Source organism: Globicephala melas, chromosome 4, assembly GCF_963455315.2.
Source record: "Globicephala melas chromosome 4, mGloMel1.2, whole genome shotgun sequence".
Lineage (NCBI taxonomy): Eukaryota > Metazoa > Chordata > Mammalia > Artiodactyla > Delphinidae > Globicephala > Globicephala melas.
The window spans coordinates 116,424,394-116,430,393 of NC_083317.1; the positions used below are offsets into that span (position 1 = coordinate 116,424,394).

The following is a 6,000-nucleotide window of genomic DNA, read 5'->3' on the forward strand; positions in this document are numbered from 1 at the left end:
CCTTAATACTTGTTACATTTAACTGATTTCTTTATCTTTAAGATCTGGCCCTTGCCTTAACACAACTTTCTTCTCTCCATTATAAATATTTAATGAGTACCTACATTTGCTGAATATAAAATACAGCTAAGTCATTTCATCGGGAAAAGGGTAAATAGGGAGACATACATGAGTCAGAATGATACAGTCCCTTCCTTTAAAGTGCTCTACAAAATTAGTTACAATCTGGTATAGTACTCTTATTGTTATCTGTTTAGAATTGTGATTTTATAAATACATAGTATAAGAAAAATCTAATTACTTTCCACTATTAAAATAAACCTTGGGCTTCCCTGGTGGCACAGTGGTTAAGAACCCACCTGCCAATGCAGGGGACACAGGTTCGAGCCCTGGTCCGGGAAGATCCCATATGTCGTGGAGCTACTAAGCCCGTGTGCTACAACTACTGAGCCTACGCTCTAGAACCCATGAGCCACAACCACTCAGCCCACATGCCACAACTACTGAAGCCTGCGTGCCTAGAGCCCGTGCTCCGCAACAAGAGAAGCCATTGCAATGAGAAGCTCGCGCACCACAGTGAAGAGGAGCCCCCACTCGCTGCAACTAGAGAAAGACCGCGCTCAGCAACGAAGACCCAACACAGCCAAAAATAAATAAATAAGTAAATTTATTAAAAAATAAAATAAAGTAAACCTTATTTCTCTCACTAGAAAATAAGCTCCATGAGGGCAAGGATTTTGTTTTTTGTTGTTGTTCACTAACGTAGTCTGCATGCCTAGAACAGTGCCTGACATAGAAAATACTTAATAAATATTTGTTGAGTGAAGAATGCTATAGAAAAATGTGTAAGTAGTAGAATCTAAGTAACATTTCCAACAATGGTGTGACAGATGACAGAATATGTAAACCTTCCTTGTCCTAATGCTAAAAATATCCAATTTTTTATTTGATTGGTCATCATCATCATTTTACAGAATGAGGAAACAAGCCAGAGAACGGGTGGCACAAGGATTCAGTCATAGAATCTCTATTCTTCCTACCACACCTTCTCCTCTCATCCTTTGAGGTTCTTCTCCCACAGTCTCAGCTATAAGTAAAATACAATCTATCTAGGTCGCCTCTTCACTGCTGCCCCATAACAAGCACACAGACTCTCTGGTTTTAAAAGTTATCCTATTAATCAATTCAGGGTAACAAAGGGGATGACACAAATAAAAAACTGGAGACGTTCCAACAATTCAACATTCAACATGTGTGTTTAAATGTCTGGCACTGTATAAAAATCACAGCGTCTTTCCAAGTTCTTAATGTGAGAATCCCTAGGCTCCAATTTACTGGCTCTCTTTTGAATTAATAAATGGGAGGTTTGCTAGGTTTCCAAAATTTTCCCTCCCCACTACCATATTCCTATCCTCCCAGGAATATGTTACAGGGAAAAATAGTGGATATAACCCTATCAAGTAAGAAATCTGCATTTCTGAGGACCTTCTGGAGTCACATCCTTCCTGTGAAACTTTGACCCACAGGGGGGGATGACTGCTTTAGATCATTTCCTCACCATGTGAGCAATTGGTCTCTTACCTTTTTATGGAATACACAGAGCTCCCACCTTCCATCTTACATTTCCAAACATCTGAACAAACCCTCTGCTCCCAAACCAAAGACTGTATCATAAATCCTTCTCCTAAATCCCCTTCCACCAACATCTGTTCTTCATCATAATATCCTCCCCAAAACAAGGCCCATACTTATGTCATTTCACAATGTCAATGTTAACATTTCTCAATTCTATACCCTTTACAACAATCCCACCATCATTACTTCCTGCCTCAACCAGCCTCGATTGTAATTAAACTCCACGACATTCCCACCTCCAGGCTTCCACTCCTTCACTGGACTTAGTTCCAGATTAATATTTATAAGGAGGGGTTCTTCTCAAGTAAGAATCAGGTACAAAATTCTTAACCTGGTTCCTTTAAGTATTCCTGTAATCCGTATCCATCTACCTTTACCAGCCTGTTCCTTAAACATACTACCTTGGCAAACATCCTCTGCTTTCCTATTTCTATACCTTTGCTTCAGCAGTGTCCTGAGGTTAAAATCTTCTCCCATCCTACTCTAGTTGCTAACAAATTTTCCAAATGGCCACATCCTCAGTATGAAAGGAAAAAGGCTGAGGCATATGATTTATTGAACACATATTCTGTCTAGGGCCTTACAAATTATCCTTATCCCCACAAAAATATAATGGCTTAATACTATATTTTTGAGGAAGGAGTTGAGGAACCCAAGGGCCAAAGGAGCTCACCCCAGGTCATCCACATCAGCAAGTAAAGAAACCAAAATAACCCCACAGTATTCTGTATTTTTAAATAAAACATGATACAAGACAGGCTTTATAGTCAAGATGCCTAGGTTCAAATTCCAGTTGTTCCACTAACCACCTGTGTGAACTCAAAAAGTTATGTATTTTCGATGCCTTCATTTCCCCATCTATAAAAAGAGGATTACAAGACAATATTAAGTGCTTAGAACTGTTTGGCCTATAGTAAACAATCAATGTTAGTTATTATGTCTGTTATTGTTATCTATGTACTATGATATGTAAACTGACAATACCGATTATATGTTCTCATTGTTCCTAAATTAACTTTTCTGTAAAAGGATTATAAAAACTTCGTATTTTTTTATATATGCTTAGTAAATATTTGCAGAATACATGAATTTTTAAACAATGATTACCCACGATGCTCTAATTAAAAGAAATGTCTATTAATTCTGTTTCTTCTTTTGAGAAAACTAACAATGCTTACTTTCTTCCCTTTTTTATGTCATGTGAAACTACTATGTGCAATACCATATGGTAGTAATATGTCAAACAGTACAAAATACTATTTTGATCTGAACTCATTTTGACTTCTGCTAAACATTCCCAGATTTTAAAATGTCCAAAATCATATTTTTTACTTAAACACCAACCGTTTTCAGGTCATACCAACATGAAGTAAGCATACCACGATATTTGACTAAGCCATTTCATTTCATACATCTTTATGGCAAAAACTATAAAACATAAAATGCCTTCCTATCCAATTTAGTTCGAAGAGATAAACCTATCATTCCCTTAGTCCTGCCCTTACTTTGCTAAAATTAGTGTCTGAAAAACTTCTGATAGGGCTTCCGTGGTGGTGCAGTGGTTAAGAATCCGCCCGTCAATGCAGGGGACACGGGTTTGATCCCTGGTCCGGAAAGATCCCACATGCTGTAGGGCAACTAAGCCCACACACTGCAACTACTGAGCCTGCGCTCTAGAGCCCGCGCGCCACAACTACTGAGCCCGCAAGTCTAGAGCCCGTGCTCCACAACAAGAGAAGCCACCGCAATGAGAAGCCCAAGTACCGCAACGAAGGATAGCCCCCGCTCGCTGCAACTAGAGAAAGCCCGCGTGCAGCAACGCAGCCAAAAATAAATAAATAAAACCAAAAAAACCTATCATTTAATACCTTGTTCACCCTTGGCAAAATCTTGATTAAAAAAGCAGGCAAGATGGCAATCAAATATTTAAAAAAAAAAAAAAAACTTCTGATAAATCTATGTTATTCTGGGATGCACAAAAATATCAAAGGAAGGGTGCTGAATGCTAATAACAGTTTAGGCCCCTGCAAAATGCGTGAGAGAAATGAGCTTTAAACAAGGATAGATGAGAACTTACTCCAAATCCTTCAATATTAAACCCTGCAAATTAACATTTTTGTCCACATGATTTACTATTACACATGGAGACATGAAGCTGCTGGCTTCAAATAAAGGGAGAGATAAAAAATATATTATTAAACCAGTTGTCATTCCTGACACAGAGAGAAATAACTGGGCTTCTAGCCAAACATTTCCAAAAATCAACAACAACAAAAACAACTACTTTGAGGCTTAACTATGTAAACAGACATATTTTATTTCAATTAATTCTTACACTTCTTCCCTTATTTACAGATAATATCACAGAATTAGTAAGTGGCAGAGCTGAAGGGTGAACCCGGCCTGACTCCCAAATTCAGGATACAGTGTTTTGCCATAATCCACAATGATATGGTATACATTTACATCTTCCTCTTCACACTCATATATTCTTTTTAAAAACCTGAAACAAAAGCTTCATGAAATAATATTTACTCTTACTCCATAGGATATTCTCTGATATTTTTTTCTTTCTTTCTAATGTGAACGCCAATGCACTAAATTGATTCCCAAATCCCCATGGGCCCTGCACGACACTTCTTACCTCCTGTTTAAAGTTCTTTTAAACTGCTACCACAGTCCAGTTTTGCTACTCTGAAGTGGAGCTAATCTCCTCGACCCATTAAAATTTGTCCTTAAATAGATTAAATCCTTGAAAGCCCTTCCTTAAACCTTGAATTGATGTTTCTCTAACTAGAACTCTTCGGCGGCACACCCATCTTAGCTATTTATATTGTATCGAAAACTGCAGATGTTCTCCTTGGAGAACAACAGATCATTGTTGAAAGGAATGCATTAGTTTTCACTGTTCCTGCTGCATCACTGACAAGAGTTGACAAGTGTGGGGCAGCAACACTGGACCTGAGCAGCTGCCCACGGTGCTGAAACTGAAGATGAAACGATAGTTTTGGAGATAAAATATTGCCAGATTAGGACAAAGTGGAGGAATTTACCAAAACGCTGGCAGAGAACACTCAGCGGTTGCCACCAAATACGCGTGAGTGCTTCTGGGATCGCTTGGCTTCGGTGTCGATCCACTCCCTCTCTGGGACAGAGTTCTTTTATCAGTGCGGGTCAACTCAATAAGGGAGAGCTTCCAGCTTTAAGGGGGCAGGGACGCGGTATCTGTCCCTAAGAGAGTCACGTCCCACCTTCTATCCAGCTTCCGGGGTGGGGGTGGGGGGAGGTTAGAAAGAAAGGAGGCGCCTGCCCTCTTTTTTCCAAAAACTAAAGAGTTCCCCCAACTAAAGTCGAGCGACTTCGCCCGGGGACGCTGCGGCAAGTGCTGGACCAAGAGAAGCCCTCCGAACGTCTTCCCAGGTTCCAGCCGCCTCAAGAATGTAAGAAGCAAAACGAATAACCCAACAACTTCAGATATACACAAACTCATGGGGTGGGAATGCAAGGGGAACTCGGCCCTCCAAGAGCAGGGCTTTTTATTTTACCTTTTGCAAAAAAAAAACACCTAGTTTCTTCCGCGCCCAGCCTGGTGAGGAGCAGCCAAGAGCTCAGCGGCGGAGCCGCCTCGGAGCTCCAGGGCCGGAGAGGGGGTGTGTTCTCTCGGCCAGGGCCCACGGGGAACAACCCGCCGCCCGGCCGCCGCGACGCGGGAGAGGCTCTTACCTGGAAGCCTGACCCCGCAACACAAATACGCTCGCCAGCCGCGTCGCTGCGGGAGCAGTCCCTACCGCGACTTCATGATTGAATCTCCTCACCGACCCCCACTGCCTGGAGTCGGAGCACAAACGACAACACCGAGGCGAGGCGGAAGTCCCGCCCCGCGCGCCTCATTGGTCCGCACCCGAAGGTAGAGGAAAGCCATTGGGCCACAGAGCTGCTCGCTAAGGCTCCTTCCCAGTCTCACGCCGGGTCTAGCTGCTTGCTCAGGTCCAGCTCGGAGAGATGTCCAGTCCGCGGAGTCGCGTTCTTGGCCTCGTGACCGGTCCTTTCTGGAAGGGAAGGGCAGGGCAGGGCAGGGTGGGGCGGGCTTCTGGAGCGAGGCTGAAGGATCTGCTTTTGGCGGGGAAAGAGGTATGATGGCTGAGGGGATTGGCTGTGGAATACTGCCGCCTGCCGTGTGCCCCACAGGAGTGGAGGCCGTGGGGTCAGAAGGGGATCGGACCGAGAGGCCAGAGCTAGCTGGCCTAGCCCGTTCTAGCTGTTGGGCCGAAGCATCCCGAGGCCCAGCAGGCGGGCTACCCCTCGGCGGGCCTGGCTTTGGCGTCGTCTCGCCGCTTTCCTGCACCGCACTCACCCGACCCGCAG

General features: G+C 43.2%; 1 protein-coding gene across 2 annotated transcripts in view; it reads right to left on the minus strand.

Moving 5' to 3' along the window:
- RNF13 (ring finger protein 13) overlaps positions 1–5,514 on the minus strand; it is a 131,791-nt gene extending 126,277 nt beyond the window's left edge. The window contains exon 1 of one of the 2 annotated variants that reach the window (XM_030873249.2): positions 5,359–5,514. The gene's annotated coding sequence lies outside the window, so the exon portion shown is untranslated. The remainder of the gene's footprint in view (positions 1–5,358) is intronic. The other variant, XM_060298499.1, reaches the window with a different exon arrangement.
- Between the last annotated feature and the right edge of the window lie 486 nt (positions 5,515–6,000).